Raw genomic sequence first — 23,547 nt, 5'->3', positions numbered from 1 at the left:
CCATAAGTTATATCTAATATCATCATGTATGCACTAGTGGATGGGGAACCTTTTAGTTGTATGTTTAATAATCTTTTTTCTTGTGGCTTTTTAAACAATGCACATATATTACCTTTCGTTATGTCCTATTTTATTACATCTTTATAGGATAATTTGTTTTCATAATATCTTCTTTTTCCTTCTATCTTAACACACCAAATATCCAACTAACCACTAAAAGAAGCTACATGGCTCATAATGGACTCAAGGGAGGATACCAATTGTGCTCTCATAGGATTAGTTTTCCTGCATGATTTCAACCTACCAATGATTACTTCTAATTCATTTTTCCCTCTTTCTATTTCATTAATTATATTGTCTTGGGTGCTAGGAGGAGGTCTTTCAATTAGTGGATCTTGAGAAAGTTCTTTCTCTTCCTCATGAGGGTTTTCAACTTTGTCTTGTGGAGGGTTTTCATTTTGATTCTTTTGATTAGGCTAGGGATTTGGTGGTTGGTTATTCACATTTTTTGATAAGAAACCAATTGCATTTTAAATAAATTAAAAAATTGAACTATTTAACTTAAAAACCATACAAAATAATGCTAAAACATACAAAACACAAAAACAATAGTAGAAAATATACTTGATGATCCCAATCTTGATCTCCAACAATAAGGAGGAATTTTGAGGAGAGAGAAAATATTGGAACTTCGACAAAATGCATGCATGTTGATGGGGGTAGAGAAGGAAAATAGCAAGAGGAAATTTAAAAATTAGATGGTTTGTGGGTTGCAACCCATAAATATTAGTTTCAAATAATGTGTACGCACTATTGTAATAGAAAAATAAAAAGTTGTGTGTCATCTTTTTGGCACCACAACTTGGTGCATTCTCCCATGGATATAATGAAGAGAGACATATAAAGAGATAATGAGAGAAAAGAATGATGGAAAGATTGAGAGAGGAGGAAAGGGAGAAACAATAGTAATGAAGGAGAAGAGAGAGGAGGGAGAGAGGGTGAAGGAGTTAAGGGGAAAGGGATCCCTAATCTTCCTATTCATAAAAATCTCATTGTCTCTCTCCCTCTCATATATATCTCTCTCTCACTCCCTTTTCTCCCTATCCCTTTCTCACCTCTTCTTCCTCTTTGTCCCTTAAACCATAGTCCCCAATTTCCACGACACACAAATCTTCTATTAGTACAACCATAATAAGTAAAAACTAATTCACATTTAAAAGCATAATAAATTTCTATTTTTTAATCTTGAATTGATTTTTTTACTTATGTTAATATTTCTTCAAATATATTTTTTAGGCTTAATTTACTTTTCCTTTAGTTTATTCTATATTAATTTTTATTTAAAAATTAAGATTGAACTTTTTGTCTTCTTTCGAAATGATAAATAATATTTAAAATTATTAAGGATTATTTAAATTATAATTAAGTATTATTAAAAATTCTCTCCTTTATCTTTCTTAATTTATCTTTGTCTTTCTTTGTATATATATTGTACCTATCACTCTCACTCACACTCACACACACTCCCTAGCTCTTTCTTCTTGTATACCGATCAATTCCAAACAATCTCATCACTTCTCTTGGTCTTTGTAAATTCTGTTATAAGTATCCCTATTTCTATTTTCTACTCTTACACTCTCCCTATCTATCCCATGTCATTACCATTCTCTATCTTCATAATCTATTGGCTTGTATGTAATGGAGGAGAATGATTGATGAGTATAATTTCAATAAGGAAGATCTATTATAGAGATAGTAATTGTAATATTTTCTTCTATGGTGCCTTAATGGACCACTTATATCAGTAGAGAACACTCAATTGATTCATATATGTTATCTATGAGAGGAGTAATTATCTTCATTTTAGATATTTCATATGTTGATGCTAGGTATTTTTCATCCTCTTCTTTTTCTTATTTCCCTATTTAAAATTTGTAATGGTCAACATTCAAGTAGAGCATTTTTTATCTTTTGATATAGGAGTACAAGACTATATTGTCTAAAAGAGGAAGGTTGAAATATTCATCCTCGAACTTTAGATAACATCAATTTAGTCTAAAGGGTACATCTCACCAATTAGAAACTAAATTTGTATAGGATGAAAAATATGAGATGTAGGTCAACCTAGAGACCTTCTATAATGAATGTATGGTTGGATTTGATAATTGTATATTACTAATAACTACAATTAGATTTGATTTATTATCTAGTGTTGGCCTAGTTTTTTATAGTGTTAAATTATTGTTGAAATATAATATTATAATTTAACTAATGAGATCCATTTAATTAAGGATATGGGGCAAAGACTAAGAATAAAGGAAAGAGAAAGAGTGAAAGGAGATGGGGAAGAAAGAGAGAGTGTGTGAGAGAAGGAAGAATAAAGGAATTCAAGGTTAAGGTTTAGGGCTTTCAATTATAGGGCATGGGGTTTAGGTCAAACAAATTAGAGCTAAGAGTTGAGAGAGAGAGAGAGAGAGAGAGAGAGAGAGAGAGAGAGAGAGAGAGAGAGAGAGAGAGAGAGAGAGAGAGAGAGAGAGAGAGAGAGAGAGAGAGAGAGAGAACTGACTAGCCCTAATTCTAATAGGTCTCTCCACATGATCAGTTCTATCCTCACTACTTGATCCAGCAATTTCAATGTCTTCAACAACTTCTTCATAACTACCTTCAACACCCACATGCCTAGGTACACCACATAAAGCACTTACAATTTCAACTTTCATGTCACTCTTCATCAGTGCTATCTGACATCTGAAATTGGCTTTAACCTCCTCCATGTCAGATCTAAAATCTTCTTTAATCTTTCGTGAGATCTGTTCTTCTACAACATCACTACTTAGATCATCAATTTCCTTAGCCTCCAATCTTCTTGGAGGTATCTTCCAAAATTACAAAATCCTAAGCAAAAAATCCACCAATCTAGAAGATCAATTAGCCACAAGATCAACATTCTTTGTAGATCCTAGTGTAAACTTCCTTAGCCTCGACAATTTGTCAACACACTCAAGAACAACTTTTTCTCTAATACCATCTGATGTAGTGCAAGGTAGGAGTATCCCCAAAGGAGATGTCCTATCCCCTAGAAATATAACCACATAGCAAAAACACAAAAACAAGAAGCAACAATGCAAGACCTGATACCAAATTACAAAAATTTGTTCATAAATTATAACTAATTACATGTAATATGACTAGCTGTAAGGCCTTTCAGGTTAGGGCCAAATACAAACAACAATTAAAAAATAAGTTCTAAAACCATCCAACAAGATCCAACTTACAAAACTAATCTCAACTAGTCTAGATACACAACTAGATAAGAACACCAAGAGGAATCCCAAAATGCTAAAAACTAAATAAACCTAACATTAAATACTTGAAGAGCCACAAGTTGGCCTCTAACATAAATTAAATGTCTAAAAATTGATATCAAAGAAAAACTATGATATCTCATAGCTCCAATTGAATAAGGAATCATGATTAAAAATAAAGGAATAAATTTACATCCTCTACAACCCCTAAAATTCCCAAAGGTTGACTCATTAACTGCGCATCAATCCCGAAAGTCACACACAGAAACCTATTGTGCAAATTGGAAAAAATTGATACTCCAAGAGAATTTCCATATCTCCCAACTTATAATGAATTAGAACTTGTGCCTCTACAAAAAGGAATTATTGTGGGCCCTCTTCAATCCCTGAAATTTTCATCCTCTCATTCATTACAAAAAATTACTTACATGGCTTGCAATAGGCACTTAGAAACCAGAAAATGCACATCCAACAACAAGGTAAAAATGGTTCAAACTTCAACTCAATCTGTCCAATCTTTATGTAGTCATGAGGATAGGTTCCCCAATGTGTCTCCAACACATGATCCCTAACCATAAAATGCATAACTCCACTAAAATCCTTCCTTAATATTTAACCAAAATCCCTCTGAACATGCAGGATTACATGCAAGCCTTGGATGCTCATACATCATATATATATACATAATTATTCTCAAGTTAAATAAGAACATATTAATGAAAATACCTATTCAATTTAAATTAAAGGTGGATTAAATATGTTGTTACTCACATCAATTCTCATTTGCATGCACTTTGTCGGACATTTTTACTTTTAAGTGGTTCTTCACATCTTATTAAATCATAGACTAACCTGTGGTATTAATAATCTATTTTCTCAACTTGGTTGCCAAAATAGATCTCTAGATGTACCTAATGGTGGGTAACATCTTATCAATGTGGCACCCAAACATTTGAGAATGGTGGTTTCTTTTTTATGCTCCTTCCTTTCTTTCATTGTCTTGATATAATCTTGATGGACCATGTCGTACTAACCTAGGATAGTCTGATATTTAATTAAAATGGTCACTGCTATCACTATGCCCATTTCCACTATACCTTTTGTATACCTTCCTTAGCTGATGGTAAGTCCTTTCTATTTACTTGGGACCCATGATTATACTATAAGCCTTTTTTAAACCATATACCTCCCATTGATAGGTGGTAAGGGTCATCATCCTTTATTTATAGTGAGCAATTGTATAGTCAAACAAAGTACAACTTATAAAGTTTGTAGTAGTTGGGCACTAAATTTTTGTAAATAGAGTATAGTAAAATTGATTTCCAATCTCGCCCCTCCATCCTGGTCCACATTTTTGACAATCCTCTTGTCCTATTGACAATGTGGGATCCCAAGACTACTTCATTCTATGAAAATAGTAATGGTTAATGCTTAATAGAGGTAATATTGTATGTTTTAGCAATTATATCCTAAGGGAAATTATATCCTATATCAAACTCGATAGTAGGTTTGACAAGATTCAAAACCACTGTTTCATTATCCTTAATCATTTTAGGCATAGAATCAAGATTTCCACACCTTACTATCTATTTTTCTTGGCTAACAAGAGTATAATAGACTATAAAAAGAAAATTTACTCTAATCCTACCTTCCATGAGGGTTTGTTATTCCTTTTATACATACATTTGAAATCTCAAACTTGTGTAAGGTTTGTCACCTAGAAGGTGGTTTCTTTTGATGATACAGATAGTTCTTACCTCCTATTAGACAAAAAAGATAGTGCAAGTATGCACTTGGAAGAAGAAGAGGAGGTGGCAAAAATCATAAAGGATATGGGGAAGAAGAATAAAAATAATCTAGGGAGAGGCTTGGAGAAATGGTTAAAACATGAGGAGTCAGAGGAAGAGTATAATGAGGAGGAAGAAAGGGTGGACTCGAACAGGGAAGGTAATGTGCGAGTTGTTGGTCCTAGGTAATCTCCATCAAAAGGAAATGAGGGGGAGATAAGAAGATTGAGAAGACTTAGGGAAATGGGAAGGAGAGGTCCTCGAGGTTTGGGAAGAAAGGAAGGAGGGAGAGGGTGCAGTTATAACTATGGATTCTTTGGAAGAGAAGGGAAGAAATTATGTAAGCTTTAGAGATTACATTTACAAGTTTTACAGTTCGTATTTTTTAGATACAAGGAGGAGGCTTTGAAGGAGAGAATTTGAGAGGGGATATAAATGTGAGGACAAAGATAAATGGAGGAAGGATTGAAGGATTAGGGTCTATGATTTAGATGTCATTTTTTAAAGTATAGGAAGAAAGGGGTGGGGTTCCAAGAAAGAGAGAAATTATTTAGAGTATATAACTTATGGTTAAATGGATAAGGGATTATAATTTAGGGATTGAATAAAGAGAGGGACTATCATGGATAGAGGGATATGAATATAAGAAAGAGAGACATCTAAAGAGATGAGGAGAGACAAGAATGATGGTAATATTGATAGAGGAGGAAAGAGAGAATAAAAAAAAATGAAGGAGAAGGGAGAGGAGGGGGAGAGGGTGAACAAGATAATGGGAAAGGGATCCCTAGTCTTCCTATTCATAAAAATCTTGTTGTCTCTCTCCCTCTCATTTATATTTCTCTCTCACTCCCTTCTCTCCCTATCCCTTTCTCACCTCTTCCTCCTCTTTGTCCCCTCAACCATAGTCCCTAAATCCTAGGACACAGATCTCCAATTAGTGTAAACACAATAACTAAAAACTAATTCACATTTGAAAGTATAATAAATTTCTATTTTTCAATCTTGAATTAATTGTTTTAGTTATGTCAATATTTTTTAAATATATTTTTTAGGCTTATTTTACGTTGCCTTTAGTTTATTTTATATTAATTTTTATTTAAATATTAAGATTTTTTTTTTTATCTTCTTTTAAAATCATAAACAATATTTAAAATTAATAAGGATTATTTACATTATAATTATGTATTATTAAAAAATCTCTCCTATTATCTTTCTTAATGTACCTTTATCTTTTTATGTATATATCTTGTATCTGTCACTCTCACTGACACTCACACACACTCCCTAACTCTTTCTTCTTCTATAGAAATCAATTCCAAGCAATGTCATCACTTATCTTGGTCTTTGTACATTCTACTATAAGTATCTTTGTTTCTTTTTCCCACTCTTACACTCTCCCTATCCAGCCCATGTCATTACCATTCTTTATCTTCATCATCTATCTCACTCTCCCCCCACCCCCATCTCTTTACAATTTTTTTTTCAATCTCTACCAATTGCACTATTTATCTTGGTAGAGAGAATGTAGAGGCAAATAAAGAATTCTTTAGTTTTTTAATCATCAAAAAAAGGTCTAATAAACTACATGTCTTATTTTTGAGTATTTTTTTATTTATATGCTAGACCACATTACATGCTTAGTCAACCTTTCTATAAATTATCAATAATTTTTTTGTAGTCCAATCAAGAAATAATTATTTATTTGATTATATCCTAAATTTTGACAACCTTATCCTATGTTTTATTAAATTAGTAGAACATGGTCCCTTTTAATTAAATAAAAATCCCCTTTATCTGATGTGCACATAAAAATATATTTTCCTATAAAAGTAATCAAGTATCTTGTCTACATCTTGAATGCACACTTTCCAATATGAGCAAAATCCCTTTTTCCTCTGAACCTCCAATACTCATCTTTTGCCTCTTAATATCATCCATCCCTTTTACATCTTGAGAATCTTCAGCACATGGATCAACAAAATAAAAAATTTCCACCATTAATTTTTCCTTTCAATCTATACCATCAAAACATTGTTAAAGGAGACTATCTCCTCACTCTCTAATACATATAAATCCTCTATTAAAACCATTATAGGAGATTGAATCAGATATGAAAAAATATTTTATGTTGTGAATGTCCTAATGAAATTGAGAGTAGTTGATACATCCATGTTTTAATACTCAGTTATTCAAGAACTACTGCATTATTTCGACTATTAAACATTAAAATTTCACTAACAATGATATGAGGCATTTTCACCTGATGATAAGGGTGTTGATTTTGGTACCTCGATGATTAGGTTTTATGCTTTCAGATAGTTTAGTATTCCTTAATTGATGATGTTTATGATGTTAGGTATATGCATGCCTAACGATGATTATTTTAGTATTTTAATCTAAATTAATGAATAAGTTATGTTATATTGATTATGTGTTTGCTGATGATTAAATGTGAGTAGAAATGAATTAAATAATTAATTATATGAAAGATTCATGTTTTGATTTATGTAACTATCTAGATAGGTTTTGAATAAATATATGTGATTTTCTTGAGCAACTGATGTGTGCAATGAGTGTGCAGGATATTTTAGCCAGGAAAATTGAAAGGAGAAATGAAACTAAACCCTATGTACCATTTTTGGAAGCCAGGGTTGAGTCTAACAAAAGACACAAACCTCGTTGTTTGTATTTTATTTGTATTATGAATTGAATGCATGTATCATTCTGTATGCATTAAGAGTTAATGTTTTGTAATAGTGATTTTATAGTGTTGCTTGACACTCGTGATTGTATATGCATTCTAGCATGTTAGTTAGGGTTAATCAAGTAACCTAATGATCTAAGTTGGACTAGGTTAGTGACCTTTTTGATAATCAGTTAGTAATCGAGATTAATTACCCTAATCAGGATTAGTGAGTAATCTACTTTTTTGAAGGTTGTTAGAAAGTCCTAAAATTTCTTAGCTTTTGATAGTTCCCTAATTAGTCATAAAGGCCAAAAATCATGAAATTTAAGTACTTAAGGGGTATGGGTATGGGTTGGGGGCATTTTTTACCGCCCTAGCCCCTTTTGTTGACTTTTATGGTCACTCAAAATCTCCATTTTTGCTTTATTGCGAAAATTGAGTGTTTCATCATGAGTTGGATAACTTTGACTCCACCTTGGGGTTAACCTTATGTCTAGTTGAGTTAGAAGCCTCTAGAACTTTAGGCAAGTGGGGGAGTTATTGCTTTTTAGAGTGGTTGAGTTTAGGATCTTATTTAGAGGCAATTTTGAGAGGGTTTGAGTGTTCACCTAACCTCTAGTTTTAGAGTGGAATTCATGATTGAAGGAGAAGGAGAGGAAAGAAAGCTCATCTCAAATTTGTTCCTTTTCCATAACCCAATTTTGAAGATAGGAATACTTCACTTCATTTTTTTAATGTTGTATTTTATGTTTTAGTTTTATTGGATATGTATGTTCATGAGTGTGTTGAGTATGTTTGGGAGGGATTGAAATAGGTTTTCTTAAATATTTTTCATTTTTTTTCTTTGAATTTTTGAAGGGATTGTATGGGTGTATTGGCATTACTCACCCTTAGATAGGGAAGAAGTGGCCATGTACGAGGGAAGGTCTTTAGTTGGACTCCAATGGTGTAAAAATGTTATCGTTAACTTATTGTGAAAATGGAAACGATGTCAGGTTTTCTTCTGAGTTTTTTCCTGGTGGAGCCTTTCAATTAGGTGGTTCAACAAAATAAATGAAAAATGACTGAACCATATTGTTGATAAAAAAAAGTTGGGTATCATTCTTGCATATGAGTCTTATAGTTTTTTTTTGGTTTTTGCATATGATACTTAAAAAATTAGATGTAATGATGTTTTATCTTCCTGTGATATTCTTAAAGTTCAATCTTGCAATCATCGATCAAGTTGTAATTAGAGGGAAAGATGACAAATAAAGTTATACAAATTCAATACCAAAGAAAATTTGAATATTTGAATGATAGATTAGCTTGTACTTTCATAATTGTTGGAATGAAAATAACCCTTCATAGGTGTTTAAGCAAAACATTAAATCATGAGTTATAATCTCTTTAAATATATATATATATATATATATATATATATATATATATATATATATATATATATATATATATATATCCCCTTGGCAAGCTAAAGAAACTTCAAAATCCCACCCTTAGAAAAATAAATACACCTTAAAAAAAAAAGGTCATCTCAAGGAAAGAAAAAAAAAGAGAAAAGAAAAATCCCAATAAGCATCTATAGGATGTTGGAAAATACACGGGAAAGGATAAAGCTTCAAAAAAAAAAAAAAAAAAAAAGCAACAAATGTAGTAGTGGTTATAATATTTCATTATAATTTAAAATATCTCCCAAAGAACAATAAGAAGTTTTTTAATTATAAATAGAATTGATAAAAAATCTTTTCCCCCACCATTATCTACTCCTTCTTCTCACCTAGAACACTTTAAATCTTAACTCCAAACTCTATCCCCTCTAAAGCTAGGCGTTGACATGGCTCTAAGGTCTACAAGAAGTACTCTTACATGTGACATGACAAGTAGGCTAGGCAAAAAGTTGAGGGACCTTTAAAGTTGAGCAAGTAATTATTATGAATGACATATACTTTTTCAAAAAAGTTTCCTTTGTTTCGATTGATGTGCATGTACATCCTCATGAAGATTCCCTTGCTAAAATTTTGCAGCCCTTTGGAAGAGTGGGGGTATGGGGAAGCGCCCACCTAGGGAAGGGGAGAAAGCAAGTGGCCAAGTAGCCAGGGGCTAGGGAGTTAGTAAGGGGTAAGGTTAGTGAGTTGATAGGATAGTTATGTTAGGTGGTTAGTTAGGATTTGTTAAAAGTGAAGTTAGTTTGAAAATTAAAATGGTTAATATTAATAAGTAATTTAGGATTTCATTAGTTAGTTTTGTTATTATGTTTTAGTATTTTTAGTTAGTTAGTAATTTTATTTATTAAAAGTGTGTTAGATATTGTAGTTAGTTAGAATTAGTTGTTAGTTAAATTAGCATTAATGTTAGCTTATTATTAGTGTGAGATTATATTTAGTTTAGTTAATAATAATTAGTTTTAGTTGGTATGCATTAAGTTATTTTATTAGTACATTTTATGTGTTAGGATTATAATTGATTTTGGGTTAGTGAGTTAAAGGTTAATTGTTAATTGTTAGATATTAGACTTAGTTAAGTTCCTATTATTATTTTGTATTAATGTTTTAGTTAGTTAGTAAAGTTTAATTATTAATAGATGATAATATTATATTATTTAGCTTATTATTTTTGTTTTAAAATTATTAGTTAAATTTTAATGATAGAATTTAGTAATTTGTAATTGAAGTTTCTTTTAAGTTTTGATGCTTAGACTTATAAATTAGATAATATTACATGTTAGTAAATGATAGTTTTATATAATTAAAAAAAAAAAGACAAATAGTATATAAAAAGTGTTTATTTTCCTTACTTAAAGGAATGATTAATTTAGAAGATATATAGGTCAAGTTTAATGTTTAGTGAATCAATGATTTTATTATATTATTTTTATTAATGCTTAGTATTTAGGATGGAGATTTAAACTATGTGCCTTAGAAATCCTTGATTAATATATTTTAATAATAAATGTTTTAGTATTTTAACTAGTTCAAAATGAGTTATGATAATATCCAGATTTAGTATTATAATTACGTTATGATAGATTAACCTCTAAATGCATAATAAGATTCTCCTAAGAATTGATCTAGTATAGTATTAAAAGGATAGCATCATTGTCAACTTATGAATTTGGAAACCCTAGAATGTAAATTTGAATTGGAAGTCATACCTTTGTAAATTGAATCTAAATGTTAATCGATCATCTCATTTAACCTAAGGTAAGTGTTCGTTTAGCCACTAGGAGTTAAGGTTTTCAAACCTATGCATTATGTTGGAAAACTGACTTTACATCTTTATGATGTGTATTCAAAAACTCACTTTAATCCTTTTCCATCTTTCTATAACCTATTTAGTGTAGCATGTATTAACTTAGTAGATTAACTTTAAAAAGGAGAAAAAAAAATTGTGTGTTTTTGCCCTTGTCCTTTCGGCATGACACTAATATTATTCTATCATTTTGATATCTTGATAACTTGAGTGCTCGATTTCACTCTTGCATACTTAAATTCTAGCTTAGTATTTCCTTACATTGCAAGTAAATTAGGACATCTAGCTTAAATCAGGGATAGTAAGCCTTATTTTTAGCCTTGGTTTACTTCCCTTGTACTGTATATATAATAGTAGCTTAATTTTTTATCTTCATTCTACTCTTTTCATTTGTCACTTGGATATTTGGATACTATCATCATCATTGCTTGTACTCTTTGAATATCTCACTTTATGGTGCACCTTACTAGGATCTCCATCTTTAGGTTTCTTTGACAACGATTATCCCATTATTTTTGTTCTTGTATGTCATAGATAGAGCTGTAAGCCACCTTCCAAAGCTCACAACAAATCAGATCTTTGGTATGTAATGGTTTCTATAAGTGTGTTGGCTTTTTACCACACATTCATGGCACCCACAATAGGGATAGAACTATGTTTTTAGCTACATTTTACATTAGTTTTGGAGTTTCTTCTTGTAGGTCCATCAATTTTATTTTTCCAATATGAATCATCATATGAAAAAAAATTTACTATAGGAAATAAACCTTTTTTCTACACATGATACTTTGTCTTTATGATTATGTCAACTATCTTCTTTCTCTATTACTGCCTTTCTTTTGGAGATTAATCATACTCATAATGGATCTCTATTGCTTGGTTTTGTTCTATAAGCTAGATTCTAAATATCTATTGTACAATATTTTGGTAAACTATGCTTTGTCACACATACATGTTACTTGCATCTTTTTACTTTTAATAACTCGGTTTTCTTACTAATATCTTGGATTTCAAATTATTTTTTACATGATAGTGTCTAATCAAATGGTTTTGCAAGATTACTTTGATTTTATGTTTATAAATTACATTTACTAACTTGTGGGTGCATTTTCAAACCAAAGAAAAAGAAATCACTATGCTTATTATTATTAGAATTTCATATTTATAGGATCTTAAAAGATCATAAGTAGGGGTTCATATCTTTTTTGCAAAAGTATGGTCTTTTCTTTATAAGATAATAAAAAAACTTGACCCATTGGTGTGGATCAAAGAAAGTAAATTGTATAAATTGATCTTTAATAGCCTTAATTAACTACTTTTTTAGTGGGTTTAGGAGAAGCATTTGGAGTAGTACAATTTTTTTTTTCTTCTTTATGGAAAGTTAGAAATATAGACTTCTAGTTGTCATCCATTTTGTTTAGATCTCTTAGTAGGCTATTTTACATTTAGAGGTTCTACTTTGCTAACAAAATAATTCAAATGGGAATGATCCTATTAGGAACAAGAAAACCTAACTTCTCCAACCCACTATAATATTAAAACCCTTGACAAAGACCAAATTCTTATGGGGATATAATTTTTCTATTCATCTAGTGAGGGGTCTTATGGGATTTTTATGATTTGGGAATTTTTAGGTTGGTATGCTTGAGGTGTTTGGTGTTCTTGAGGCCTTGACAATGCTTTCAAGAGTGGAACATTTAAGTACTCTTGGGGTCCTAAGGCCCTAGTCTTCTATTTGGAGCAAGATGGATGTTATGAATAAAGCCCTTATTGAGAATCTAGGTTAGAGTCCACCCTATTATAGCTACATTAATATTTTGATACAAGGAATAGTCAAAGTGAACTACCAAATCACCCTAATATTTGACTCATCATAAATATGAAGGAAAATAGATCTTATAAAAAAAATAAGAATATTAACATTAGTTAGGAAGGTAGTAATATAATTCATTCTCATTACTAAATTGATAATATAAATAATTTTAACATAGAACTTTATTTTTTATTTTTAATAATAGAACTAAGATATAATAATAAAATTATATCTCATGAACTCATATATCTATAAATTATATCTTATATATAATTATATATATTTGTAGGTTTACTCGACTGAAGCTACCAAACATCAACATATGTATGTCCCTAGGGGTCCTAAGACCCCTAAGAAATTTTATTGTCATGTAATGGGTGAAAAGGGATCATAGGCTATCATATGCGAACTTTTGACTCAATGGATCACATGATATATGTCTGTAGGTTTCCTATGACCCGTATGAACATATGATGTTTTCTAGTGGGTCAAAATGGGTTATAAGATACTGTTTGATACCTTACAACCCATTTGAACATATGATATATGTTCCTAGGGGTCTTCTAACCGATAGAAACATATGTATTCATTTTATTGATCATCATATAGTATCATATAACACCTTTTGACCCATTAGATTATATTATGTATGTTCCTATGGGTGTAAAGACCCTAGGAATATATGTTGTCATGTAATGAATCAAAAAGGGACATAGGATATCCTATCACCCCTTTCGACCCATTGGAACACATTATGTATTTTCCTAGTACCTATGACTCCTTTTGACCCATTCAAACACATGATGTATGTCCCTAGTATTCATAGGACCCCTAGGGAGAGTTGTTGTACTATAATTTAGTCAAACAAGGCCATAGTGTATCCTATGACCCCTTTCAAGCAATTAGAACACACGACACATATTTTTAGGGGACCTAGGATCCTTATGAGGTCTATAATAACATGTAATGGGTAAAAGGGGATCATAGATTATCCTATAATACCTCTCAACCCATCAAGACACATGATACCAATTGTTATTTTATGGTGACTAGTTAGGGAAGTATTGTACATACTTCAAATTTTATCAAGATTTTGGGCTGACATATAATAATTAATTATAACCCTAAAGTGGCAAAAATACTTGTATAAAAAAGCTTAGGGTTATGGATTTTTTTTAATAATGTGTAATGCAAAAATTGCTTCTTGCGGCAGTATTGAGCTATAAGGGATTACGAATTGTAATCACATTGTAATCACTAGATTGTAATAATATCGAACTTGTTGTTTGGTGGACATAGCCTAGGGTTTGGGTGAACTACATTAAATATTGGTGTCTTATGTTCTCTTCTATGTGATTTATTATTTTCTTATAATGTTTGTATTTGCATGTAATTGTTATTTCTATTTGAGGTTAATCCTAAAAATTTATAGGGTACCTAGGACCCATACAAAGCATATAATAACATGTAATGGGTAAAAGAGGGTCATAGATTATCATATAATACCTTTCAACCAATTAAAAGACATGATGATGTAACAGGCAAAAAAAGGGCATAGGTATCCTACTATTCCTTTGGACCAATTCTAACACATGATGTATGTCCATAGGTATCCTAGGCCCCCTAGGAACATATGTAATTTTGTAATGCATCAAAATGCATCATAAGATATCTTATGACCCCTTTTAACCCATTCAAACACATGATGTATGTTCTTAGTGGCTCGAGGGCCTCTAAGTACACATGTTATTCTATGAAGGGTCAAAAGGGGTCATAGGATATCCTATGACATCTTTTCACCCATTAGAACCCATGATGTATGTTCCTAGGGGTCTTAAAGGGTCAAAAGTAGTCATAGGATATCCTACGACCTAATTTCACTCATTGGAACACATGGTGTATGTTCCTAGGGGTTTAAGGACCCCTAGGAACATATTTTCTTAGGTAATTATTTGAAAGGGGTCGTATGGCACGTTAGGACCCGCTTCAACCCTTATAAACACAAAAACATATATTTTTATTTAATGGGTCAAAATTTGTCATAGGGTATTATATGAATTTTGATGCATTAAGACACATGATGTATGCCCCTATGGGTCTAAGGACTGCTAAGTACATGTATATTATCATGTGATGCATCAAAAGGGGTCATAGGATTTTCTATGACCTCTTTTCACCCATTGGAACACGTGATGTATGTTCCTAGGGGATTGAGGATCCCTAGAAACATATGGTGTAAGGTAATGGGTCAAAAGGGATCATATGATATCATATGACCGCTTTCTATGCATTAGAACATGTAATGTATGTCCTTAGGCATCCTAGGACCCCTAGGAACACATGTTATCATGTAATGGGTCAAAAGAGCTTAAAGGGTATCTTATGATCCCTTTTGATCGATTGGAAAATACAATATATCTTCCTAAGAGTTCTATGATCCATAGGAATACATGTTATTATGTAATAGGTTTAAATTGGTCATAGACTATCCTATGACCTCTTTCAAACCATCAGAGCACAAGATGTATATCCCTAGGGGTCCGTAGCAAAATATGTTGTTGTATAATGGGTCAAAATGGGTCTTAGGGTATCCTATGACCCCTTTCAACCCATTCAAATACATTTTGTATGTTTCTAGGGGTCCTAAGATACCTAGGAACATGTGTTGTTGTATAATGGGTCAAAGAGGGTCATAGGATATCCTAAACTACTACATTTGCACTTGTTTTTCTACTAAATTTTTGACCAAAGCTATGATTTCATATTATTTTTTCTTTTCATCCCTGTGTTGGTCGAAAACGTCCTAAGGTTTCTCGAGTTGGTCAAAATTTTGACCAACTCAAGTCATAAAAAAAAAGAACAAAGTCTATGCTTATATTATTAGCTTATATCGTATATTGTTATTATTCTTATATGTTATTATGTAGGGGCTTCATTTCGTGTCTAGTAACATTGAAATTGGCAAGTAAAATTGGGGCTTTTCCCATTTGTAGATTTCCTATTTTTTCTTTGCAAATCAGTTGGTATATGCCTCATGAAACTTCCTAGACTTGCACATGGAGCTAGAGGAATTCATTTTTTTAGGTTCTTCCTCTCTTCCAAGGCTTGATACAATATTTTTTACAAATACATAAATATTCTTTTCTTGATGTTCTTGATAGTTTCCACAAGGTTAACTTGAATTTCTCCTAGATTTCACAAGCTGAAAGGTGACATGGACTCATTATTTATTTTTCTTTATGCTTATTGAGATCCTTACATTTGGGCTTAATCACCATAGCTCCAATAAACATGATTGCAATTAACTTTTTTGATGTTTTAACTTAGTCAATAACCAAAATTTTTTATTGATCCTAACACATGCTTTAATTAATGTTATTTTAGGTAATTTTCAATGATCTTAATCTTTTAATAAAAATGTGATTGATAAACTGCCATTACATAGGTCTATTAGAGATTTAATGGATTATGGTCAAAGAATGATAGTATTCTTTATGGAAATTGTTCTGCATATATTGCAAATCTAGATTAATATATAAAGAAACCCTAGCCATCAACTAAACACAATCCCTATAGAAACAACCCTTTCTAAGGCATATCAAAGATACATATACTGAAGAAAATAATAACAGAAGATATAAGCATGAACATACTACCACACCCTATAAGCTTACTCTAAACAAGCATAGCTATAAGAGCAAAAAGTTCCACTAAGAAAACCACCACTAGCCACCTAATGAAGTTATGACAACCACCAATGGACCTTACTAGCCTAAGGTAGAGAAATTAACCAAAGACCAACACCAATTGAGCCATTTCCACATATAGGCCCTATTTTGATTCCAATTTGATGCCTTTAATAAGCTTTGCACACTTGGTCACTTGAACTAACTTGTCATTCATAAAGACAAAATCATTTTTCCTATTATAGCTTTCATGAGTTATTTTCTTTCAATTTTTGGAGATTGGTGGATTTATATAGCTAGAGAAAAGGGTGTCTAAAAATGTAAATTGTTGTAGGGGTCATTTATAAGTTGTTACAAATAAATTCCAAATGGCCAATTAGAAGGGCTAATTCTAGTAGGTTTCTTTTAGGTCTTCCTATAGTATATTGTATTATGGGTTTCTAGGAGAACCAAAGAATCTATGAGACTATGTTAGATATAAATAGCCTATTCAATACTATGAGAAGTTAGGTTCTTTTTAGATCCAAGTTGGTAGAGGGATTGTGGTAAGCAGTCCTTGGGAAGGACACAAGGTCAAGTTGTTTGGAGAATTTGTCTTGATCAAGAATAGTGGATTGTCTAGGTAGAAACCTTTGGAAGGTGAGGGAAAGTCCTAGGTGAATCCTTGGAAGACCACTCATGAGAAGACCCTTAGGATGGATAGTTAGACCTTGAAAAACAAAGTTGAGTTTGGTTTATTTAGGACCATAAACCCTCTACATCAAGAAGCCAACCATTTTCTAATAAAAATATGCTTCATCTATCAAACATAAGCCCTAGATCTAGACCTAGTAGTTAGAGTAATGTAGGTAAATGAAGCACTCTCAAGAGAATCAATTAGAAATGACACTTTAAATTGTCTTGTAACATATTAACATGAAGAACTAGTTAGACCATCTACTTTGAAAGCTTTGTGCATAGCACGAGCTTCAATTTACTTCAGATAAATTATAGATGTTGAAAGAAAAAGGAACTAGGACAGTGACATCAATCTTTGTGTACTCTTCAATGATACACAAATTGATAGTATGATTTTTTATATTAAATTATTTTAGAGTGAAAGCATCAGAATAGTAAGGTCACAAGTGAAAACTATCACATAAACCTCTCAACAACTCCCAAAAAACTTCAAAAAGTGTGATAATATTTGATAATAATTTCTTGGAACTAGATTAAATATTTTGGTACAAATTTCTTTAAAATTTCACTACTATAATTATTACTATACTAAAAAACTTTTAAAGGATCAATCATTATTGTTGAGATACAAATATGGTGGAGTGTAATATCCACCCTCAAAACAAATAAGAGATTACAACTAATTCCTATAACCGAGCATAATTGCACAAACTCAACCAAAATACACTTTGGAATAGGCATATAGATATCTAAGTTCAAGTAGAACTCAGGACTAATAGCTATACATCTCGATGAAACCAACAACAACAAAAGCTTACATTTTTGCAACTTCCACTATTCCTTCTTGGCAGTCATTTCAGAGAGCTTCAACTTCTCAATTTCATTGTAGATTCAACAACCACAATTAGAATATAGTTCATGGATTCAACAATGAAGAATACTTTGAATTTCTCTAACCATCCATAAAATTTCCATAGAGATTGATATATGTCAACTACCAAGTAAAACTTTTTCAATTATTATCTCTAGGTAATACATAGACATGAATCTCTATGCTGATAGAAGTTTTTTCCTATTAACACTATTTGATAAAAACTAGAATTATGGAGTTGGAGAACTCACGTTTTAGTAGCTTACCTACCCTTTCCAATTACTACCCCAAAGTATCACTGCATAAGGATTTCTATTTAAAGAAAGTGTACTTAGTACTTATCTATATCAAGCCTTAAAGATATATAAAAAAATAAATAGATTTGACTATTTGTATCAAACACTCTTGATTAATTATTCATTCAGTCCAACATATGCATAGGTAATCAAATTTGTCTAAAATTTAGAAAATAAGATCTTTCAATAAAATGAAATTAGTTCTTAGATGCAATTGACAAACATTACTCATAATAATTTTATAAGGAAAAACATGGTGAAGGAAACATACGATTGACTTATAAATAGAATAATCAAATAATTACTATTACCCCTCATTTAGCTAAATATGGATGGCTTTAAAATATTTTTCCAAAGATTTCTTGACTATCTTCTAGCCAAGAGTCTTACCCTATCACTTGCAAAGATTGATGAGAGTGGAATTCATTAAAGGCTTCTTTTTAGTGTCTTATGATGATCTTGGTTATTCATTAGATCAAATAGACTGCAAAGATAGATCATAGAAATCTATTTCCCTAATAAATTTGTGCCCTCAAATTTCAATAGATTTGGCGATCTCACTGTTGCATGAAAAATCATTGAATGAAAAACCATAAGAGTAAAAGAAAATTAATTATGGCTGTGTGGCTTCTTAGATAGTTTGCTTGTTGATTAAGGTATTCAAAAATATAGAACAAATATACAAGGATTCTACCAAAAGAATAATACTCCCTAATGTCCAATGGTTCCAAGATACCTTTTATAGGCCTAACCACTAGAAGATAGTAAGGTAGTCTTATAAGTTACTGGGATGCCTAGACTCGTTGACAAGCTAGTTAAGTGAAGTGGTATAATATTCAATTGCTTTAGCAAAGAAAAATATAATGTGATCTTAATAGATTTTTATAATGAGACTACTAGCATGAATTTCCATTAATTTTTAGGTAAATTTGATGTTCATTCTGAACATTTTTTTTTGGTTAGGAAGTATAATGTAGATTTCTATTGGAATGTCTTAATGGGAAGAGTGCTTCTAAGAGGGGGGGTGAATCAGAAGTACTGACCTTTTGAACTGTTTTAAATTCTTAATAACATATAACTGAGATTAACATGCATGCATTTAAACATTAAACAATCATAAGAAGCAAACATGCATCACCACATAACACTTGAGATTTAAACCCTCTAGGAATAAGAAGGTAAAACTAGGGTGAGGATGATACGCACAAAATTAATGTAGCAATTGATTTCAACCACTTCTGATGGTTTTCCCTATTAAAGGATTTCTAGACCCTGTTAGGAGTGTGCCTTGTTAGAGGAATTAAGAACATTCAACTTAGAATGCCACCATGTTAAAGGATTTACATAAGGCTGTTAAACCCACCTAGCTCAATAGGATTTCCAAATTCCTAATACAATTGTGAGAGTATTAGAATAATACACCTGATCTAATGAAATCTCTAATGCTGATCTTAGGTACTTGATCTTCTCTTCTATCATTGATCTCTTCTAGATCTGATCTACTGATTGTGTTCCTTGTTCTTTTCTGATCAACTAGATTTGTAAATGTCATCCTTTTCACTAAATCTTTGACACTAATTTCTGCAACAACCTTAATAATAGGCTCTACTTTTCCTTCTTCTCATGACTCCACTTCTCACTACTTTGTTCAATGGCATCAAGATTCCCTTATAAAGATTAGTGGTTCATTATGCATCCTTGATTCAAGTGTTCCTGCTTAAACCCTTGAAATTCACCTATTGACTACATGAGGATTTCATGGGTGGCTAGGAGGATTTGATATTATCCTTTTTATCCTATTATGAGTCATGCATAACTATTTTACATCTTGGTTTGTATTGGCACAAACTCTTATGATAATCTAGTGTTTCTCAACACATGAAGTAATACTGATGCTCGACACCATCTATTCTAGATTGCTCGGCATCCAATGTGTTTCCTACATTACTTGGCTCCTATAGAATTCTTGTGTTACTTAGCACCTATTAACTTTTTTCATTGCTTAGCTTCTACTGATTCTTGAATCACTCAGCTCCTATTAACTTTGCAATGCTCAGCACACATTGGACTTCTTCTTTGCTCCGCACATACTATCTTCTAATCTACTCAGCACTATCTATAACTCGGCATGTGTTAGAGTTCTAGCTCGGCTTCCATTGTATACTTGACATGTATAGTGAAGATGGTTAAGTGTGTTGACACTCATTTGTCAATCTTATTTATTTGATCAAAAATTTCAAGTGCAATTGTCTTACTTCAGTACAAAAAGGAAGTTCAAAAGTGGATCATTCTTCTTAATGTATAGTGCACTTTTGGTGAAATATAAGACACATTGCTTGCAAAAATTTAAAAAAAGGGATGAAGAAACTGAGGATTTGTTGGTACCCATATATACCCCAAATTAAAGTTCCAATTCTAGGTATCAAACCTCTATGAACTAAGTTCAAAAGCAATTCAAAATGGTTTAGAAGTAAATTTATTTGTTCAAGTAGGCTCAAATGAGTTCAAATTCAAAGATCTAGTTTAGTTGGTACAAAAGTTTCACAGGTTAATCAGTTTGAAATGTGTAAGGTTTAGGTATACATATTTAGGTTCACCATATCAAGTAGTCCAATGGATATACTTCAAAAGCCTCAGAGTTCAAATCCATATTTGAAGTTTAAAATCCCATTCCACTCAATACTTGAAGTCTCAAGTTATTTAGAAGAGGTAATTTTGTATAAACCTCTTCTTCCAAAAATCCATTTGAAAGTGTAGAAATCACATCTATTTGACATATTTTCCATTTATTTTGCACTACAATAACGAACACAACCCTCACTATGTCAAGTCTGGCTATAGGTGCAAAAGCTCCATTATAATCAAATCCTCCCTCTATCAAGTTTGGCTATAAATCATGCTTTGAACTTCTCAATTTACCATAAACATTTCACTTTGTCCTATAAATCCATTTAACACCTATAATATTTTTATCTTTTGTTGAACTTACAAGATCATAAGTGTTATTTCTCTCTATGGCATCGATCTTTTCATCCATGGTTTTAAATCGAACCTCTTTTTTAATAGATTCTTTAGGGTTTACAAGATCATATGTAATCAATGAAAAGTTTGAAACTCGGTATATTTCTTTGTTTTTCTCATGTAATTCTCTTAAAATTCATTACTTAACCATACTCTATCTCAAAAAAATTATAGCTTGCCTTCAAGTGGTATATTTGAATTTTCCTCTGAGAATAGTTACACCATTCTCCTTGTGACCTATCTCGGGTTCTATAAATAGTGCTTTCATTGATCTTTCTATCCCTTTCAAGAATATGGAAATGTCTTTGAATCAATTAAATTAACTATCCTTTTTCCAGCAATTGTCTTAAAGCTTAATGCACTATTAATTTACCCAAATATTAAAAGGATGGATATGTTTTGAGGTACAAAAGATTCATAAAAATGTGAATGTTAAGTATCTGTAACAATGGTCTTGCTTTATTTTTTCTATATAAAGAAAAAATCTATTTCAAAATTTTAAAAATACTTTTATCCTTATTTTAATTCATGCATCTTTCCCAACTTTTGGATTTTATAATAAGTGAAGTGTATGTTGAAATGTATAAACACTGGTGTGTTGCTTTAGTTTAGAATTGAATAATGTGTAAGATAGAACTGAAATTTTGATGGTGTCACCTTGAAAGTATGTCTAGTAATAGGTACTAGTATGTTCCATCTTTAACCTTAGAACTCCAAAGTAAATGCTATATTCATGAAAATATATATTCTTAATATGGTTTGAATAATCTGCACTTGTTTGGAGAAAATAATTTATTTTGTTTTTGAATCATGTCTTTAAACGCTACATGAACAAATTTTAGCATTTTAATTTCTTTCATATAGGAAAAAGTATAATTTGATGCTATAGTTTGCTGCAATTTTTACTAATTTGTAGCTTATGTTGATGTTTCTGAGACAATAATATTTAAGAGGTATAACTTCAGCATGATTTCTATAGATATATATTGAACTGAGTTATTCAAGTTGATAGATGATAAGATGATTATAGAACTAACTAAAGATTTAATGATATCAGAATTACTATACTACTCAAGGGGATGATACACTTTTCATTGCAAAAGCTTACTACCACACCACAACTGCTCTTTGTCAGTTGGGTAATGAACATGATGCTCTCTCAAGTGTGAGCATTAGCAGGAATATGTTTGAAATGATTATCAAAAACTTGTTGTTAGAGAGGACTAATCATACTGTGGAGCTTTTTGAGGGAAGTGGATCAAATTGGATGTTGGCAAAAACTGGAACCCCTAGCAAGCTTGGTAGTTTTGAGGACATTCTCTGTGCTAGCAATGACATGCATGATACACCAAGGATAATTGCTCTTCAATATGCTATTCATGAGAATGATTACCTTGTGGGTATGGCCTTTGTTGACCTAACAAAGAGAACTTTAGGCATCACTGAGTTTCTTGATGAGAGCCAATACTCAAACCTAGAATCTACTATGATAGTTCTTGGTTGTAGGGAATGTGTGTTACCTCTAGGCAGTGGAAAGTCCATTGATAATAAATTTCTACATGATGTATTGATAAGTTGTAATGTTCTCTTAACAGAAAAAAGAAATCTAATTTCAAGTCTAAGGATGTTGATTATGATCTTCGTCACCTTGTAAAATGTTTAGTTGAGTCATTGAAGGACACAGTTGCAAGTTCAAAGTCTACTGGTAGAGCTCTGGGGGCCCTCTTCTCTTGCATAGATTTTCTTGTAGATGATAGCAATTATGGAAATTTTACCATTCAGCATTATCACATAGGAAAATTAATTTAGTTGGATGATGCAACTTTATGAGCATTGAATGTTCTTGAAAGTAAAACAGATGCAAACAAGAACTTTAGTTTATTTGGATTGATGAACATGACATTTACTACTAGCATGGGGAAGAGACTATTGAATAGGTGGCTCAAGAAACCTCTCTTAGATGTAGAAGAGATCAAGTGTAGACTAGATATGGTGTAGGCATTTGTTGAGGATACAACATTACACCAAGATTTAAGACTTCATCTAAAAAGAATTGTAGATATTCATTGACTTGTGTAGAAACTGGAGAAGGGTGGGGCCAATCTACAAGATATCATAAAGCTCTATTAGTTAAGGACCTTTAAGTTTTAATGTA

At 31.6% G+C, this 23,547-nt stretch overlaps 1 pseudogene; it reads left to right on the top strand.

The window, feature by feature from the left end:
- LOC149568915 (DNA mismatch repair protein MSH2-like) overlaps positions 1 to 23,547 on the top strand; it is a 128,333-nt pseudogene that overhangs the window by 21,451 nt on the left and 83,335 nt on the right.

Source organism: Cupressus sempervirens, chromosome 3 (assembly GCF_028749045.1).
Source record: "Cupressus sempervirens isolate cs-2001-9-10 chromosome 3, ASM2874904v1, whole genome shotgun sequence".
In the NCBI taxonomy this organism is placed as follows: Eukaryota; Viridiplantae; Streptophyta; class Pinopsida; order Cupressales; family Cupressaceae; genus Cupressus; species Cupressus sempervirens.
The sequence above is the reverse complement of the archived record's forward strand: the minus strand, read 5'-3'. Positions and strand labels throughout refer to the sequence as shown.